General features: G+C 43.1%; 1 protein-coding gene across 2 annotated transcripts in view; it reads right to left on the bottom strand.

The window, feature by feature from the left end:
* FAM163B (family with sequence similarity 163 member B) overlaps positions 1-20,979 on the bottom strand; it is a 163,894-nt gene that overhangs the window by 118,920 nt on the left and 23,995 nt on the right. Inside the window, exon 1 of one of the 2 annotated variants that reach the window (XM_082262780.1) lies at positions 5,190-5,208. The exons of the other annotated variant lie outside the window; for it this stretch is intronic. The gene's annotated coding sequence lies outside the window, so the exon portion shown is untranslated. Of the gene's footprint in view, positions 1-5,189; positions 5,209-20,979 lie in introns of those variants that run through there. 2 annotated transcript variants of the gene reach the window in all.

Below are 20,979 nucleotides of genomic sequence, written 5' to 3'. Positions count from 1 at the left end.
CGGGCCACAGCTGCGTGTCTGAATGGAGACAGGGAGCTGTGAATGGGCTCAGATGCCCCCATAGCAAGCTGCTTGCTGTGGTGGCACTCAACAAGAGGGAGGGGCCAGGAGAGCAGAACAGGGACCCGGGAAGAGGAGGATCTTGGCTACTCTGTGCAAAATCAACTGTACAGAGGAGGTAAGTATAACATGTTTGTTATTTTTATTTTTTTTTAAAAAAGGAGACTTTGCAATCACTTTAAGCAAGCTCCGGGAGGCAGTGGAGGACAGAAAAGCCTGGCGCGCTAAGGTTCGTGGAGTCATGAAGAGTCGGACATTACTAAACTACTGAACAACAACAACAACAAACCCTCCTACCCTTAAAGTGGAAATAAACCCTCCCATCATTTTCAGCCAAGGAAGCTGCCATCTTGGCCTCTGTTTGATCTTCAACTGCCATGGCTCTGCACATGTGATCAGTTATGACACCAGTCATTTGATGGTTTGACAGTTTGGTTGAGAGCACAATCAAATGTGACAGTGTGCCGGGATTGTAACTGTTTTTTGAAATTGTTAAATTGATGGGTTTAGTTCCACTTTAACAGCCAAGGAAGCTGCCATTTAAGGAAGCCCATATATCAGCCCACTCACACACTTGATTTCCGCTGAGCTATTGTATTCTGACAGCTAGCAGACTTCCCCATCATCAGAATATTCTGATCAGACATAGAATACAACCGATAGGGCTGATCGAGCAGCAAAAATCCGACAAGGTGGTTGCACAGCAGTCAATCAGGAGATCGGCTTCTGTACAACCTCCCTGGCCATACATGGATCGAAATTTGGTTGGTCCCTGCTGAACCAGACAAATTTTGATCTGTGTATAGCCAGCTTTAGTCTGTTTGATCTGTAGTTGTCATGGTGCTGCACATGTGATCAGTTATGACATCAGCTGTTTGATGGATGGACAGTTCTGTTAAGAACAAAAACTGTGACAGTGATCCTTCATAGCATGCCTTGAATGTAAAAGTTTTGGAAGAAACAGTTAAAGTGGTATTAAACCCAAAACTAAACTGTAGTATACTGCAGCTTAACAATCATTAGATGTGTTATTTGTATTCATTTCCTTTTTATTTTTCCCTCTGTTTTTACCTGGTTATCTTGCCAGTAACACACCTCTTGTCCCCACTCAGGATAAAGGAACTCAGAGGCACCTTTGGACAGCAGCATTTGGATTAAAGGGGAGTGTTAGATGTACTAGCAGATTTAGATACACAAACATATTGAGGCCAAACCCCAGCTCACACTGCAGTTACACAAGCAGTTACAGCAAAAGTTTGTTTTCTTTTTGGGATACATAAATAAAGCTGATCATTGTAAGCATTCCTGCCAGTAATAGTTTGTTTAAACATTCTAATTGCTACACCTGCAGGACAGCTTGTTTTGTTAAAAAAAAACAAAAAAAAACCAGACTTAGCCCCCGTTCACATGCAAGCGATCCGACTTCAGGTGGCGACCTCCGAGGACCTCGGAGCGGCCGCCACGGACTTCATAACATTGAAGTCTATGGCGGTCGCCCCAAAGAAGCTCCGGACCCTTTTTCTAAGTCGGAGCGACTTGTGTCGCTCCTATTAGAACGGGTCCGCAGCTTCCCTATGGGAGGCAACCTACGGCGACCTGTGAGGCGACCAGGTCGCCTCACAGGTCGCCTTAGTGTGAACGGGGGCTAACTGGTTAAATCACCAGATGAAAAAAAAAGGAAATAAAGCCCAAAAAAAGAATGTGATGGGGGGCTTGCTTCACATTTTACCTTTTTGAAAAGTCAGTATATGCATACTGCACTTCCTGAATTTCAGGGGCTCCTTCAGCAACACTTTGGAAACTAAAAGCAAAGGACTGACATATAATGGGGCTGATCACCTGGCAAAGTTAGTTCAATGCCAATGGAAGATGTTAAAGTTATTGCAAAGGTTTAGATATTTTTTTTGTTTTTAATAGCAAACATGTTATACTTACCTGCGGAGTGGCTCCAAATCTCCACTTCTGGGGTCCCCTGCCAGTGCTCCTGGCTCCTCCTCTTCTCTGTGTGCCACCTATGGAGATGCACTTGCAGACTCGATCTAGAGCTAGGCTGTGTGCATCCATAGACACACACACAGCAAGGCTCAGCCCTGCCTCCCAGCTCCCACTCTCTGCTCATGGGATATGATTGACAGTAGCAGGCACCAATGGCTCTTTCTGCTGCCGCTCTGTCCTGTGAATGCAGGGAAAGAGGAGAGAGCCACTAGAGACAGGCATGGTGCCAGATCGAGTGAGGGTAAGTATAAGGAGGAGTGAGGGGGTGATACAAATACTGGGACATTTTTTACCTTAATGTACGGAATACATTAAAATAAAAAATGTCCTGGCTGTCCACTTTAACCAATAAAAGAGAACCAATTAGGCCTAAGTTAAGTAACTTGCACTGCTTGCCCAATATTTTTTAAACTCTTTTGTAATAAAAAGTAATTTATTATACTCCTAAGTTTTAGATAAATTCGTATGGGTGACTAGCACCAGTGCGAATGAGAGCGTCAAGAATCTGCTAACTTGTGTGCGTCTAGCAGCTATCACTGAAGGTAAAATCGCTGTCTTTGGTCTTTGCAGACTTCCACTGCAACTAGCCACTTACAGCATGAAAAAACAGCTTCAGGAATTGGCAGATTCTTGCTGCTGTCATTCGCAACAGTGCTAGGCACCGAGTGTATGTAGCCTTAAACTGTGTCTGTGCAAACTGCCTCCCATGATAACACTTTAAAGCACTTAAAAATGGCAGTTGTGCAATGAGAAAAAAAATCCACCATTGAACCTTTCTTTCCTACTACTACTGTATTATGGAAGCCAATTTTTCAGTTATTATAGTATAATTTTTTTAAGAGCTCATTTAAACAATAGTATTGATTTATGCCACAAGATCATGTGCAAAAAGTCCATACACTGTACACATTTAACCCTTGTGCCAACATTTACATATGTATAGCGCACAGTGTAAATGGATCCTATTGGCTGCTGATTACACACTACTGATGTTTCCATGTCACCCCTAAAGAAGCCATTCATGCAGCAGCAGCAGCATGCATATGTGTAATGATCAAGGCACATTCAGAATGACTAAAAACCAAGATCATTATGCGTATGCGCTGCCACTGCATAAATTATCCAAGACCAACATGTTAACAATAACAGAATGCAACCTGTTCTATTGCTTTTGGCCCTGCCTAAAGTATAGAAGAAAGCATATCCCTGTGTCCCAGAACTTGGGGTGCAGGCTTATCTCGATACCAATCCAGAGAGCTAGTAAGTGCAAATAGGAAAGAATTGCCGCTACTCCTGACCGTCCTAGGAGACTTTACCATAAGGCTGCATTCACACTTGAGCGTAGCGTTTTACCGCGTTTATTACAGCGATTTTTATCCCGATTTTCAGGCGTTTTTGGAGGCAGGCATTGACATTTATCAAAAACGCTGGTAATCAGCCCAAAAAGAAGCTCATGTACTTTTTTCAGCTACAGGCATTTTGCAAAACGCTCAGATGTGAACAGGGGCCATTTAAATGAATGGGGTTTTACTTGTTGGGCGTTTAGGAACGTTTTTTTTTTTAGCGTTTTTGGAGCTGAAAAACACTCAAAAACGCCCAAGTGTGAATGGAGCCAAAGGAGCGGCCTCAGCATACATGTCTCCACCACACAGTCATGACTATGCCCCGGTGGGCAGGGCGAAATGCATCAGGGTGTGGTGGAGACATGTAGGCTGAGGCCACTCCTTATGATTTAGTCACCTAGGCTGGTCAGGAGTAGCGGCAATCCTTTCCTCTTTACACTTATCAATAGAGTGTATTTAGCAGCAGTGCCGCTTGCTACACCTTGGGGTTGATTTACTAAAGGAAAATAGGCTGTGCACATTGCAAGTAAAGTTACACTAATTTTCCTTAGTAAATGTAATGTGGTAAAGCTTCACTTCAAGAACCAAGTGCAAGGAAAATTTAATAAAACAAGCATTTTTGCTTGCACATGACTAAATGTTTGAAATCAGCAGAGCTTTACCACATTTACTAAGCTCTGGGGAAAATTAGTGCAACTGCACTTGCAGAGTGCACAGTATATATACCCAATGTTAATATTTACATGTCGCTCCTGAGCAGGAGCACAGCCAATAGGGTCTATTCACGCTGCACTGTGTATGTATGTATATGTTACCACAAACTCTTACATATGTACAGCATAAAACATGGCCCCCAGACGCAGCTTTGTTCTATTTTTTCAATTCTGCCAGGGGAAGCTGTGTTAATGGGCCCATGGCCTTCTATACTGCTGCATACAGCACTACATGCTCTATGCATCTGTATGACCCTAAATTGTTAACTATGGGCTAAGTCCATTTATATACATGATCTAAATGAAAGAATTTATTGCACGCACGTTGGATTGGAGAGGAAACTATATTCTATAAGATATAAGTTGCAGCAGCATTCCATATGAACAGCATGAAGGTCTTAGCTGTAAATTGCGACAGGTCTGTTTTTAAAGATGCCCTAAAACATTCTGAAATGAGGTAAAATTGTGTTTTTCGATAAACAAAACATAATTTTAGTCCAGGCTTTATTATAAGTGCTCCTCGGCTCATCTGCAAACCAGGGAAGAAGTAAAGTAACACACAGACCTGTCATTAGCAGCACATATAATACGTTTAGAAGAAGACTTTTTTTTTTTTTTAATGCCCCGTGATGGAAAAGTTATTGAATTTCCACTCGTAACCAAACAGGTCCTGTTTTATCTCCAGGGTGGAAGGCAGATATACTTGTGAGTGGGGAAATTTGAAATAATGAAGGAGTTAATATATTTTCACCCAGTATACATGGCTCCAGATGGTCTTCATCACAACAGATGTCAATCGACATCTGAAAATATATCATTTCTGCAATGGGTCCAAAGCTGGGCAAAAAAACAGACATCTTTTTAATTCCATCTATTTCCAACACGTTCCAACAGCGTTACAGTTACATAATGTTATGTACAAAGAAAAATCCTTTTAGAAATCGTTAATTTTTTTTTAAACAGTAATTTGTGTAAACAAACTCTCCATAAGCAATCAAAAAATAATGTATTCTTGTAATTTTCAACTCACTTAGGGAGCACGCAAATTTGGTGGGTTTTTTGGATACCTTCCACATACCTCTATATGCCATGGGCACTGTTCAGGGGCCATTATCAAACAACTGAAAGAAAGGGAAAAAGGTGAGAGGATTTATTAGCAATGCCACTTGATTCACAGACATATATCAGAGACCCCGAGACATATATCTGTTGTTTCTGTACTGTACACAAAGCAGGTTCATTTGCATTTAATCCATAGCTTAGAAATAAATGAAATATTGTGGCCAATGGAGAATAAAGCTCTGCCAAGGCATAGGGAAGCTTTTCCTACACCAGCAGGTAACTTGTGAGAAAGCAGTCAGATTGCCAATGTATGCTTGGTGTGCTATCTCACTTGTCTCAAAAACAGGACTCTAGTAGGCAGCCAATCCAAATCACCTAGAAAATAGGGGGGGGGGCTGGGGCTTCACCGGAATGAACCATGGGGAAGTTTATAGATGTTCTAGTTGTGCTTGTTGAAGACACCTTGGAAGTGATTTACTAAAACCGGAGAGTGAAAAATCTGGTACAGTTCTGCTTAGAAACCAATAGGCTTCCAGGTTGTATTGTCAAAGCAAAATTGAACAAGCTGAAGTTAGAAGCTTGATTGGTTACCATACAAAGCTGCACCAGATTTTGCACTCTCCAGTTTTAAGAAATTCCCCCTTTCTTGTCTGCCTGTGCCACAGAAGACCGCTCTGCCATCAAAGCATTATGCGCAGTACAACCCCCCTCCCTCGGTTTGCAAGTTGCAACAGAAAAGTGTCTATAGAAACTGGAGCTAAAAAGACCTTCTTGCTCAAATAGTGTTCACAGGGTGCCACATTGCTAGATACAAAATGACCAAGTGGCTTATGCAGGGTACACACTAAATGTGTTTTTTTGTTCAGCCAGTGGGTACTAACCCAAGCGATGTTAGTACAGCGATCTCCTCCGCTGTGCTATTATGTTCTGACAGGCCCCTGCCAGGACACGCTGATCAGCGCCTGCAGCCATTGGCTGCAAGTAGTGATCGGATTCCAGTCGGCTGCTGGTTTTCCAGCATGCCTGTTTAACATAAGCCGGATGTTAGGCCAGCTTCTGTCGGACAGGCTGCTGCACACACTGGCCAAATGTCGGCCGGATCAACAGAGATATTTGATATACGTGCACCAGCCAGCCTGATGCACTACAGTAAAAATTAGGTGAAAACTAGTAGCCTTGAGCAGATAAAGCATAAACCTTGTTTGCCTTTTGCAACTTAATTTTCAACTTTGGTGTTTTTACCTTTAAACCCAACAGCATGTGTTCCCACATTATATATACATATGTAAATAAATACTGATATAGACATCTATATGTTAATGTTGCATGTTTTCTGAGTGCAGTACTGGGAGGAAACGTAAATTCCACAGAGGCCACAGAGAACTTTTTATTAAAACAAAACCATGTCCCAAGGACAGGCAACAAATGCCTGGAGACATTCCAACCTGTCTGCCTAATATCAAGCTTGCTGGACTATCTGAAAGGCTCTTCGCATCCTAAATTCTTTGCAAATAATAAAGGGCACCATTAATCCCAAACAATCACAAATTGAAGAACAGTTTAGCATTTTATCAACAGCTCAAAAAATGGCCATCTAGTAAATTAATGAGTGTGCCTTTGTTTCTTCTATTGTTTAATCTCACTAAGTGAGCTGGTCGGACGTGTGGGTTTTTTTATTAAAGAAATATCCTCCTGGTGAATATCAGGGCTCACTCCCTTAAAAGCTCCTAATGAATTAATGAATGTTAGGCTGCTGATAACACAATCCTCAGCATCCTCGTAGCCTCCTCAGGGAGTTTTCCTCCCGTTGATCAGAAAAAGAGAAAATCCTGGGCCAAGAAGCTGGACAGAGAAGCTCTTGTCTGATCAATTATGCTGACCATAATTTAACATACGCATGCCTGCGCCACAGGGGGCTATTGCTACATCTGCAGAATATATTAAAGCCTTGCTGCGTGGCGGCAATCTGACATTGGAAGCAAAGACATTAACCCTCCTAGTCTTACAGTTTAGCCTCAATCCCAAACCACTGAGTTTTAGGTATGTTGAAAGATAGGCAAAGAATTAGTGGTAGAAGTGTGTAGATTACTCGTAATAAGATATGAATTTACTTTATTTTATGTTCAATTTTGACTGTAGTGACGAGGAAATCCGAAGAAGCTGGATGGAAAAATTTCCTTCAACCAATGAATTTCTAACAGTGTATGTGTTTTTTGTTCGGTAATGTACATTCATTCCAAAATCAAATGGTAAAAAACAAAGGAAATCTTTCCAATGACATTTGAATGTTCTGGGACTTTTCCCAGAATTTTATCCATCTATAGCCAACTTAATTCTGCTAAAAAAAAAAAAAAAAAACAATACCTTGAAGCAAACCTTTCTTGCATTGGCTCTGCACAGGTTCACTTTATAGTGATTCTAAAGTCTCTTGTTTTTTTTTTGTATTAAAATAACAATCATGTTATACTTACCTGCACTATGCAGTGGTTTTTCACAGAGCAGCCCAGATCCTCCTCTTCTGGGGTCCTTCTTCAGCGCTACTGGCCCCTCCCTCCTGCCAAGTGCCCCTACAGATGGCAGTTTGGTATGGGGGCACTTGAGCCGAGCCGCAACCGTGTCCATTCAGACACGGAGCCGCAACTTTGCCCTCCCCCTCTCTCTCCTCATTGGCTCACTGACTCTGATTGACAGCAGCAGGAGCCAATGGCCAAAGTGGAACAGAGGGCTCCTCACAGAAAAAAGAAGGTTGAATTTCTACTTCCAAGAGGACTGTGCACTAAAACCCAAAGAAATGTTTCAACCATATGGGAACACCTGATATTTATACACACACACACACACACAAGATACACTGCCAAGAAAAATTAAAGGAACTAATTTTAATCAGAGTATAACATCAAGTCAATTAAATTCTCCAAAACAGAAATGGTTTTACAGGTGGAGGCCACAAACTTTTTTTTCTTACTCATCTTTTCTGAATGCTTTTTACTAGGTTTTGCATTTGGCTAGGGTCAGCGTCACTACTGGTAGCATGAGGCGATACCTGGACCCTATAGAGCAGTGATCCTCAAACTACAGCCCTCCAGCTGTTCGGGAACTACACATCCCATGAGGCATTGTAAAACTCTGACATTCACAGACATGACTAGGCATGATGGGAATTGTAGTTCCTAAACAACTGGAGGGCCATAGTTTGAAGACCCTTGCTATAGAGGTTGCAGAGGCAGCCCAATTCCTCCAGGAAGACACATCAATATGTGCCATTGACAGAAGGTTTGCTGTGTCTTTCAGCACAATCGCAAGAGCAAGGGGGAAAGTCCAGGAGACAGGTAGTTACTCTAGAAGAGCTGGACAGGGCCATAGAAGGTCCTTAACCCATCAGCAGGACCGATATCTGCTCCTTTGCGCAAGAAGAAACAGTATGAGCATTGCCAGAACCCTACAAAATGACCTCCAGCAGGCCACAAGTGTGAATGTTTCTGACCTAACAATAAGAAACAGACTTTCTGAGGGTGGCCTGAGGGCCCGACATTCTCTAGTGGGCCCTATGCTCACTGCCCGGCACTGTGGAGCTCGATTGGCATTTGCCATTAAACACCAGAATTGGCAGGTCAGCCACTGGCACCCTGTGCTTTTCACAAATGAGAGCAGGTTCACCCTTAGCACATGTGATAGACATGAAAGGGTCTGGAGAAGCCACGGAGAATGTTATGCTGCCTGTAACATCGTTCAACATGACTAGTTTGGGGGGGGGGTCAGTGATGGTCTGGGGACGCATATCTATGGAGGGATGCACAGACTTCTACAGGCTAGACAATGGAATCCTGATTGTCATTAGGTATCGGGATGAAATCCTTGGACCCATTGTCAGACCCTACGCTTGGTGCAGTGGGTCCTGGGTTCCTCCTGGTGCACGACAATGCCCGGCCTCATGTGGCGAGAGTACAGGGAGGGCAGAATTATTAGGCAAATGAGTATTTTGACCACATCATCCTCTTTATGCATGTTGTCTTACTCCAAGCTGTATAGGCTCGAAAGCCTACTACCAATTAAGCATATTAGGTGATGTGCATCTCTGTAATGAGAAGGGGTGTGGTCTAATGACATCAACACCCTATATCAGGTGTGCATAATTATTAGGCAACTTCCTTTCCTTGGGCAAAATGGGTCAAAAGAAGGACTTGACAGGCTCAGAAAAGTCAAAAATAGTGAGATATCTTGCAGAGGGATGCAGCACTCTTAAAATTGCAAAGCTTCTGAAGTGTGATCATCGAACAATCAATCATTTCATTCAAAATAGTCAACAGGGTCGCAAGAAGCGTGTGGAAAAACCAAGGCGCAAAATAACAGCCCATGAACTGAGAAAAGTCAAGCGTGCAGCTGCCAAGATGCCACTTGCCACCAGTTTGGCCATATTTCAGAGCTGCAACATCACTGGAGTGCCCAAAAGCACAAGGTGTGCAATACTCAGAGACATGGCCAAGGTAAGAAAGGCTGAAAGACGACCACCACTGAACAAGACACACAAGCTGAAACATCAAGACTGGGCCAAGAAATATCTCAAGACTGATTTTTCAAAGGTTTTATGGACTGATGAAATGAGAGTGAGTCTTGATGGGCCAGATGGATGGGCCCGTGGCTGGATTGGTAAAGGGCAGAGAGCTCCAGTCCGACTCAGACGCCAGCAAGGTGGAGGTGGAGCACTGGTTTGGGCTGATATCATCAAAGATGAGCTTGTGGGGCCTTTCGGGTTGAGGATGGAGTCAAGCTCAACTCCCAGTCCTACTGCCAGTTTCTGGAAGACACCTTCTTCAAGCAGTGGTACAGGAAGAAGTCTGCATCCTTCAAGAAAAACATGATTTTCATGCAGGACAATGCTCCATCACACGCGTCCAAGTACTCCACAGAGTGGCTGGCAAGAAAGGGTATAAAAGAAGAAAAGCTAATGACATGGCCTCCTTGTTCACCTGATCTGAACCCCATTGAGAACCTGTGGTCCATCATCAAATGTGAGATTTACAAGGAGGGAAGACAGTACACCTCTCTGAACAGTGTCTGGGAGGCTGTGGTTGCTGCTGCACGCAATGTTGATGGTGAACAGATCAAAACACTGACAGAATCCATGGATGGCAGGCTTTTGAGTGTCCTTGCAAAGAAAGGTGGCTATATTGGTCACTGATTTGTTTTTGTTTTGTTTTTGAATGTCAGAAATGTATATTTGTGAATGTTGAGATGTTATATTGGTTTCACTGGTAAAAATAAATAATTGAAATGGGTATACTGTATATTTGATTTTTGTTAAGTTGCCTAATAATCATGCACAGTAATAGTCACCTGCACACACAGATATCCTCCTAAAATAGCTAAAACTAAAAACAAACTAAAAACTACTTCCAAAAATAGTCAGCTTTGATATTAACGAGTTTTTTGGGTTCATTGAGAACATGGTTCTTGTTCAATAATAAAATTAATCCTCAAAAATACTCATTTGCCTAATAATTCTGCACTCCCTGTATGCAGACAGTTCAAGGAGAATGAAGGAATTGATACCATTGAATTGCTCCCACGCTCGCCTCACCTAAATCCAATAGAACACCTCTGGGACATTATGATTCGGTCCATCTGACGCCATCAGGTTCCACCTCGGTCTCTTCAGGAGCTCAGTGATTCCCAGGTCCAGATCTGGGAGGAAATACCCCAGGACACCATCCATCTCATTAGGAGCATGCCCTGACGTTGTCAGGTATGCATAAAAGCACATGGGGGCCATACAAATTACCGAATACCATTTTGAGTTACTGCAATGAAATTTTAGCAAAATGAACTAGCCTACTGCATCATTTTATGGGGTGTCTGTGAATTCAGCCCTCTGTTGATCATTTTCATTTCCATCAAACAATGTGGAATCCTTTCATTCCTAACACATTATTACCCAGTCCATATCAGTATAGATATTCAGCATGATATTTTTCCCCATTGAAATCTGATGTGTTTTCAAAGTGTTCCACTGCATAGTGCTATCAGTCTAACATATTTAGGTCCCTGGGAGCTGGGGTGGGATGAGTTTAGATGGCTTCCAGGAGAAGATCAGTGGGTGGAACTTAGCAGTGTAATGATGATGATGATGCTCTTTTACAGTCCACAGAGCAGGCAGGTGACACGGGAAGCTGCAACACTAGAGTCCTCCTACTTACTATGCAGTATAGCAGAATTTTAGAGTCACAAAACTAGCTGAAAGGAATGGCCACTAATAGAGAAAACAGTCCACATAGATGCACCTTAAGGCTGGCCATACACTATACAATTTTCTTATTCCATTTCCTTTAGATTTACCTTAAACTATGTAGTGCAAGGGCCTGCCTGACTGCATACAAATTGAAAGTGTTTAGGTTTGACCCTATATTACATGGTTTTGGTAAATCTAAAGGAAAGTTGAACAAGAAAATTGTATAGTGTATGGCCAGCCTTAGGCCTCATGTACACTGGACATTTTTACAGCTGTTTTTAGCTTCAGGCCTTTTTATTTTTGCAGCCAATAAAATCCACGGCATGTTATCCTATGTGTCCATGCACATAAAGGCTGTTATTAGCAATTTTTGGCAGGGGCGTTTTCTGGCTGGAGAAAAAACTAGGGATGCACCGAAATTTCGGCCACCGAAATTTTCGGCTGAAAATGGACCTATCCCATTTCGGCCGAAAATGGGTTAAAAATGCCAAAATGAATGGCCGCCGTGAGGAAGGAGGAGGGCGCATCGCAGGTTTGAAAAGACACGCCTCTGGCCGGCCACTCGCCTCTCAATGATTCCCCTACTAATACGATCTGTTCATGAATGAACTAACAGACCAGGCGTGAGGGCGGGCGAGTGGCCGCTAATAGCTGTAACTATGTGAGCCTTCACTTCACTTCCCTGTCAGCGGACGATGTGCATGAATGAACTGAACTGACACACAGGGCGGGAGGGTGGGGGGAGCGGCCGCTAATAACTGTAACTATGTGAGAGCTTCACTTCCCTATCAGGCGGGTATCTCCTCTGACAGGGAAGTGAAGGCTCACATAGTTATAGTTATTAGCGGCCGCTCCCCCCGCCCGGTGTGTCAGTTCAGTTCATTCATGCACATCGTCCACTGACAGGGAAGTGAAGTGAAGCTCTCACATAGTTACAGCTATTAGCGGCCACTCGCCCGCCCTCCCGCCCGGTATATCACTTCATTCATGCACAGATCGTAGTAGTAGTGACATCACCGGGAGGCAGGCCGCCGGCCAGAGGCAGGTCTTTTGAATGAAGGACACCGGAGGAGCTGAGTGAGTAGGAGAGGACGCTGAGGCGGGGGGTGTACTGACGAGAGGGACGCTGAGGCAGCTTACCAATGGTATTAGTATTAATTATGCAGCATGAGGGGGTTAAGGTATTGTCACTGCTGGTCATTGCTGCATTAGTGACCAACCAGTGGCAGTTAATTAACCCCTTTGTGCTGCATTAGTGCAACCAGTATCAGTGTTAATTAACACTGGTTGCACTAATGCAGCACAAAGGGGTTAATTAACTGCCACTGGTTGGTCACTAATGCATCAGTGACCAGCAGTGGTAATACATTAACCCCCTCATGCTGCATAATACAAATACCATTGGTAATTAAATTAACCACTTGCCAACCCGTCACAGTACATATACTGTGACAGGGTGGCAGCGACAGGTGTACGTTGCTGCCTGTTTTTGGTGTATGCCCCTCTTCTATCTATTTTAAAATTATTTGGTGGGAAAAAGTCATTTTCGGTTTCGGTTTTTGGCCAAGGGCATCCTGCATTTTCGGTTTCGGCCCAAATTTTTCATTTCGGTGCATCCCTAGAAAAAACCCAGAACTAGTGGGTTTTGAGAGGAGTTTTTCAGCTGTAAAAACGCTCTAACACTGATGAAGTCTTAAAAACACTAAAAATCACTGAAAAACGCAGATATTCTTTTTTGTGGGAGTATAATTTTGATAAAAAAAGCTACTGCAAAAAGCTGAAAAACTTATTCTACAGCTACAGGTTGCTAAGCTAATGTTAATGGTGTTTTTATAACGTCCTGTGTGCATGAGGGCTTACTGATGGTGCTTTTATAAAAATTAACAAAATACCAATATTTTGCTTTCTGTTTTGTCATTGTGGCGTACTCAAAACTCATGGCAGCTGTATCCATAGGCCAGCTGGAGATGGTGAACTGTCCAGCTTCTTGATACAGAATAAATCATGCCTGTAAATGATGGTGCATCTATCTGTCTATGCCTCTGAATATGTATTAGACGCATTGTTTACACTGTGCTTAGTGATGCATCTAGCAGCTCTCCTCCCCAGAACACGTATCTCTAGTGGGTTTTGTAGAATGGCAGCAAAGCAAATTTGGCTGAAACATAGTGTCGGGTAAATATTACATTTGTAAATTGTAAGAAAACACAAAGTAGGAATAAGTGAAAGAAATCAATGTTCTAACATACACAGAGCAATCATCACGCCCCAGATATCTAGCTCTTAAAAAAAGACCCAGGTATTAAATAATCAAAGAGGAAATTGCTATCCAGGAAGCACTGCAACTGTGCTAAATTCTAAATGTTCAATCATTTTAGTTTTAAAGGTAATCTCTAGCTTTTCTTTATTCTACTTCTACATTTGATCTATACCAACAATAGCTTTCTCAAACTCATTTTCCAATCATTCAGTGAAATAGGAGGAGAGTAAACTACATCAGATTATACAGATTGCTAAATGACATAGAGGAGTGACATGTCACTTCTCTTTATCTGCCAGCAGGATTGCCGTTTCCAGAATTAGCAGTTTTCATAGTGCTTGTATTCAGGTTTCTTCTGCACCTTCGCTGCTTGCTAAATCCGCAAAGCTTCCGATTTTGTTAGGCTCAATTCACAAGGGCATTTTTCCATGCTGCAAATCGCAGTGTCAAGAATCTACTGATTCATGTGGCTGGGAAAGAGGACACACAAAATAGATCCAGCTGCGAACACTTTAGGTAATCACTAGTTGTTCGAACAGCCATGAATAGCTGCGGCCACCAACATGCACACTTGATGGCTGCAGCTATCCGAACATAGCCTGCAATCCCAGCAGCAAGATTCATTAGAGTCTTACCCCTGGGATTCGCAGGGCGGCTAAACACCCATGCAAATGGAGCCTTACCCTTCAGATGGCCCTAAACCTGAGATGGTGAGTGTGTTAAGCCCCGTACACACGTACCGATCGTCGGCCGAACGATCGGCCGTCTTTTGTCCAGGGCTGTCGTGTCTGTTGAAAACTGCAAAAGACTGCACACAAATTTTGTCGGCCAACAGCCGACTGCAGAAGTGATGTCATGTGATGGTTAACTTTCCTTGTCTTTTTTCTTTTCTGAGCATGCCCAGTCTTGCTAATCGGCTGTCTGTCGGCCGAAATCTGTACTGACTGGCGAACAATCGGCCGTTCTGGTGTTGGCCAACAAAAATTTTAATGCCTGCACGACAGATTCTGTTCGGCCGAAAATGCGCTGTCGGCTGTCGGAAGCATCATACTAACAAGCCTACAATCGGCCGATCGGTCATCGGCCGAATATTTACGGCCGACAATCGGTACGTGTGTACGGGGCTTTAGGCATGCCTCAGGCTAGCTACTACATCCTTGGTGAAAGCACTTGCTCATCCCCGCCCTTTCTATGTACTCAGACAGCAGTGTAGTCAAATGAGAAAAGCTTACACACAGGCAACAAATGGGGGGATCAGAGAAGAATTGTAGTCGAGTAATGGGCAGAAAGTTAGCACAGACAGCAAAGGTTCAATAGTCAGAGCCATCTAAGGTTGGCAAAAGATAACTAACAAGCACCACATCAATAAGTTATGGACTTTAATCTATATTGGGAAACTATTGGGGGTAGGTAAGGTCCCATTCAAGGGGTTTTGGTCAATCAGGACTAAACTTGAGAGACAGTGCAGGTTCACATACATGAGAGGAACCCTGGGAATCCACTGCGGGTTACCGCATCACATTCAACTCACAGGCAGTTCACACTGCCATATGCAAATCACTGGGAGTGTCAATACAAAGTTAATGACACCCCCAGATCAGTTTGCATATCGCAGTGCAAACTGTCAGTTTCGGACATGAATCGGATAACAGAGGTGTGAACACCCATGCAATCCGATTCTGGTGTGGACCCAAAAAAGAGTCCTGTGCGACTTTGGTCCGAATCCAATGCGAATTCAGTCATACAATCTGTATGGCTGAATTTGCAACGCACAGACATCAGATGTAATTTTTCAGAGCAGTGCGCTCCGAATCACATGCGATAACTGTCATCGCACATATGTGAACCGGGACACGGAAACCAAAGCTCTGTGATTTTGTTGCAAAGGTGCACATTGTCTTGTGCCTACTGAGAGGTCAGCAGGGACAGCCTGCCTGAGTGCATAAAAAGTATCTGGTAGAGCCACATCCTTAACCTCCCTAGCGGTATTCCCGAGTGTGGCTCGGGATGGGATTTCACTGCCATAAGCAGTAACCCCGAGCCACACTCGGGGTGCCGCCAGGGAGCATCGCTGGATCCTTGTCACCTGGATCCAGCGATGTGTCCATTCGGCATACGGCGGCCGGATCTTCTGCCCGATGCTGTAGAGCCCCGGCTTCCGTCTTCTGCGACGTGACGCTCGCAGGGGGGTGGAACCGGCGGGAAATTTGAAAAGTTATACACACAAGCACACTGATTTCATTGCAAAATAAAATAAACTGATATTAGTTGGCCCCCCAGTGCCCTTTCCTGCAGTTTTACTGCACTTTATATATATATATATATATATATATATATATATATACACATAGTATATATATATATATATATATATATATATATATATATATATATATACACACACACACACACAGTACATATATATATATATATATATATATATATATATATACACACACACACACACACACACACACACACACACAGTATATATATGTGTGTATACACACATATATATATATATATATATATATATATATATATATATATATATATATATATACATATATACATATACATACACACACACACACGTATATATATGTATATATAAGAACGCACAGTAAAAAAAATCATATGTAAATAGTTGGTTTGGGCTGCTCGTCCTTATGAATTACATGCAAAATAACTGTACCGCTTTCAGCACCTAAAATCGGAAAGAATCATACCGCCAGGGAGGTTAAGGTGCTTTTACAAAGGAATTATGTCATTGCAGAGAATAAGGTAAGCAAGTGGCAGGGGAAAAGGGAAGTTTCACACTACAAAGACATGTGATAGAAGCCAGTAATACCATCCAGAATGTCTAATGTATTTCAAACAAATTGAGACTAAAAAAAAAAAAACAGAGTATGGCGGAACTGCAGTGCTCCCTGCACAGTGCTCTTCCAAGGGCAAGAATCCCTGTACTTGTCCCATCCCCCTTCATACCTAATAACTTTCTGAAATGAAAGAAAGGGACACCTTTTAGCACACAGTTTGTAGGCAAAAGACATGTCTCTGCCACAGCCCCAGTTACATGGATCCCAAAGATCTAATCTGCAGAAAATGATTGGCTAAACCACACAAGTGCATTTCTTACCTATTTTATATTCGCTTTTCAAAATAACAAATGGAGTAATATAGGTTGAGTAAAAAAGTTTAGGGCAGCACTTTTGGTAGTAAAATAGTACAGTGCACAGAGCTGTACACATTAGACCAAAAAGAGGGACAGCTGAGGCTGCATGAGGGACAGAGGGATTTGCTCCAAAAAAGGTTGAAAATCACCTTCAAGTTAGGGGCAGTTGGGAGCTATGACCTTTGATGGTCCCGACTCCTTAGGCACTGCTTGCTCCTCTGTGAGCCTTAAACTGCTACAGGGGGTATCATGATGGAGAGAGCAGGAGGAAAGTGGTGAACTCTCATTATCCGATCACCTCTAGGCTGAATGAACCTGGAAGCACTTGGCTTACAATCATGTCAGACTATCCAATCACTTCAGATAAGCAACATCCCTCTTTTTTCCCAATCTGCACTAGCTGGAAGCAGAGGAGACATAGGGGTCTAATAGACTCTCGGTATCTACTATCTCCAGGGCCGGTGCTAGACTGTTTTACGCCCTAGGCAAGATCAGCAACTTGCGCCCCCCCAAAAAACATAAATAAAAAGGGAAGGGGTTAAAAACTGCTCTATGTCATATCCAGTGACCCTGATCTGATGGTTCCTCCATGTAATGCTGTCATACCCAGTGATCCCAATGTTCCTCTATGTCACATCAGGGGTCCCTGATGTTTTTCCATGTCACACCTGGGGACCCTGATGTTCCTCCATGTCACACCTGGGGACCCTGACGTTCCTCCATTTCACACCTGGGGACCCTGACGTTCCTCCATTTCACACCTGGGGACCTCAATCCCCCATGGCACACCCAGGGTTTCCAAACCCCTGTTACACTTGTGACCCCTCTCCCCCATGGCACACCTGGTGACCGCAATTCTCTTTCACACCAGGGATACTCCATGTCACACCCAGGGACCCTGATTCCCTGTTCTGGGGACACTTACTGGGCAGTATGAAGAGAGTGGCCTGCACTCTGCCCTCCTTCACCATGATCCTGCTTATTCCTTCTCCCAGGACGCTCCTCTCCTGGACCAGTGCTCACCACAGCTCCTACCGGCTCCTGGTGGAGGGTAGGCTTGTGACAGTATCAGATTTTCATGCTGCGATTAATTGATTAAGGTTTTGCCACGGTATACGGTATTATCACGGTATTCAGTTATTAAATTTAAATTATTAAATTTCTACCTCACTTGAATTTCATTGCTGAATTTAGGGACTTTGGTTCACTTATGCACATTATTATATAGTCAGTCAGTACAGACTCTGTGAACCAGGCCTAAAATAGGTCATCAAGCAGTGTCTGGCCTAACTGGTGATAACTGGTCCTGGCGCTCGGCTCTGATCCGATGGCCTGGTCATTAAGGGGGCAAATCCTTGTGGTCAAGAAGTGGTTAAACCTGAAGGAGGTGTTGTTATTTATAAATTACTTTACTATTGCTTTAGGCCTGGTTCACATGTATGCGGGTTGGCGGTTCACATGTATGCGGGTTGGCGGCCCACATTTGCACAGGCATAGCAGACCATTGATTTGAACGGGCTGCTATGCCCTCATTTTCCGCAGAAAAAAGGTGCATGCAGCATTTTTTTAAAATTCAGTGGCCTTGAAATCCATCCTGCTTTTGCACCATGCGACTAACCTGCAGTTCCTGCTCTGGCAAGCTTTCTGCGTTTTTTATATACGTGGGCACGGCATTTAAAAACACTGTTTGCGTGTGCAGCAACGGCAGGTAAGTCGCATGGTGCAAAAGAAGGATGGATTTCATGGCCACTGCATTTTTTTAAATTCTGCATGCACCTTTTTTCAGCCGAAAATGCAGGCATAGCAGCTCAAGCCCATTCAAATCAATGGGCTGCTATGCCTGTGCAAATGTGGGCCCCCAACCCGCATACATGTGAACCACCAACCTGCATACATGTGAACCAGGCCTAAAGCAATAGTAAAGTCATTAATAGATAAGAACACCGGTCCTCCTGCAGGTTTAACCACTTCTGGATCGCAAGGATTTGCCCCTTTAAAAACCAGGCCATCGGATCAGAGCGCCAGGACCAGTCATCACCAGGTAGGCCAGACACTGCTTGATGGTTATATAATAATGTAATGTGGGCTGCTGTGTGTGTGTGTGTGTATATATATATATATATATATATATATATATATATATATATATATATATATATATATATATATATATATTTGATATGCTGCTATGCCCATGTATGTATGTATGTATGTCTCTATCTATCTATATATAAATATATATATAATATCTATCTAATTCTATCTATCTAATTCTATCTGCAGAAACTTGCTTGTATTAGCAGAGTTTCTGAGTCTGAGCCCTGGAAAAAGCATGTGGGTGTGTGCTGAGTGGGAGCCGTCTGATTGGTTACAGGGAGGAGCTAAGTCTCTCACTCTAGGATAATATTACCAGAGCTGTTTCTATTGAGTGAGTGAACTGCTGAGTGAGTGAATGAGTCATCCAGCTCACTGAAATGTATCAATTCAACAGTCAGACTTGAGGAGCAGATAAACACGGTATTTTAAAAATGCCACAATAACAATACCGTGGGTATGCAATACCGCGATATATCGAATTACCGAAAACCGGCACATCTCTAGTGGAGGGAGAAGCAGCAGTCAGAGAGCTCCGCACCTCCTTCATCACCAACATCCTCAGACCATTCCGTTGCCTCGTCGCTTCTGCTCCAGTAAAGGTGCCGCCCTCCAGTGCCGAGCTCCGGCTCAGGTTCAGCTCTCCTCTACTCCCTGCTCAATACCGACCCAGGGAAATGAACGGCTGCCCACCAGCTCAGATTAGAGAGTCACTTCCCGCCCAGGGATTAGGCCGCTCAGCTCCAGACGAAGAGGATCATTATGCAGGTAGCACTCCGGTGGGCTCCTTTCCTGCCCCTTGGGGCTCCCCCAACAATGGTGGAAAGCCAGGGCCTGGTAGTTCTGCCACTGCCCCAGACACCTGGCATCTTCCTCTGTCCCTTCTTCCACCCCCAATGCCGCCCCTTTCCTCAGCTTACAAGGATCATTCATAATGGAGCGTGAGTGCTGACTCGTGGCTGCGCCCCTAGGTGGCAATGCGCCCTAGGCGGCTGCCTAGTTTGCCTAGTGAAAGCACCGGCCCTGACTATCTCCAAAAAGAATACCTAATCACTAATATCATATAGGGAGCTTAGACTCTCTTTGTGATAGTAATGAAATGAAGAAAAATATATGATTAAAGAATAACGTTTTAGCGCAGTTACACCTACTAGGGCACACACCCCTCCTCATCTGTTTTTAATCCAGCAAGATCTTTGCTGTGTGAGTTTGTTCCTCAAACTCTCTTTACAAATTCTTCTCCATTGGGCCCACACAGTCACAATTTTCAGTTTAAATGCCACATACACATACATGTACACATACATGCATTTAGAAACACATTTAAACATTGCTGTGTAACACATATAAGGTATCCTCATGCACATCAGAGATAAAATAATATTTATTTAGGTTTAACTCTAAAAGCAAAGAGCTGCGAAGTGTTTTAATACATCTCATACTTACAATTTTTGTTGTTGTAGATTTTACAAGCACACCTCAAAAAAAATATTTAAAAAACGTGTGCAAGATTTTTTATTTCTTGTGATTTTACATTATTTATTGATTTTTTTTTCTGGAACAAAATCTATAGGGAAAACACTGCCTGCATAATGTGGCAGTTCTCTGGTTGCCTCTACTTGTTCCCTTGAGTTGCATTTTGATTTCTTAAAACCCCTTCATCATTCAGCCCTTTTTCAGTCTTTTAAATCCTCTTTCTGCAAAAATGAATGTGACAGTGTTGATGTAAAGCACGGTGTTGAGAACAATAGATTCACAAAGCTTCTATGGATCACACCAATCTTTCATCCTGACATTCATCACTCTGCACTTTCTCCACCGACCTGAGCAGCAATTATCCCCCAGTGCAAACAAATCAAACCACCCTTATGGCTTTATGGTGATATATGGACTCTAATCTCCCTGCAAACTTACTGCAACTTTATTCTGCAAGTCCATCATGTAAGACAAACCAAATGGCTTTTTTTTTTTTTAAAGCAGAAGCATAAAATCAAATGTTACTTTAATATGTGTATAAGCCAAGAAGCACGAAAGGCTGTGTATTGATGTCT

The sequence above is a fragment of the Pelophylax lessonae genome (assembly GCF_965119305.1).
Source record: "Pelophylax lessonae genome assembly, chromosome: 7".
NCBI lineage: Eukaryota > Metazoa > Chordata > Amphibia > Anura > Ranidae > Pelophylax > Pelophylax lessonae.
This window is presented reverse-complemented; position numbering and strand designations above follow the sequence as displayed.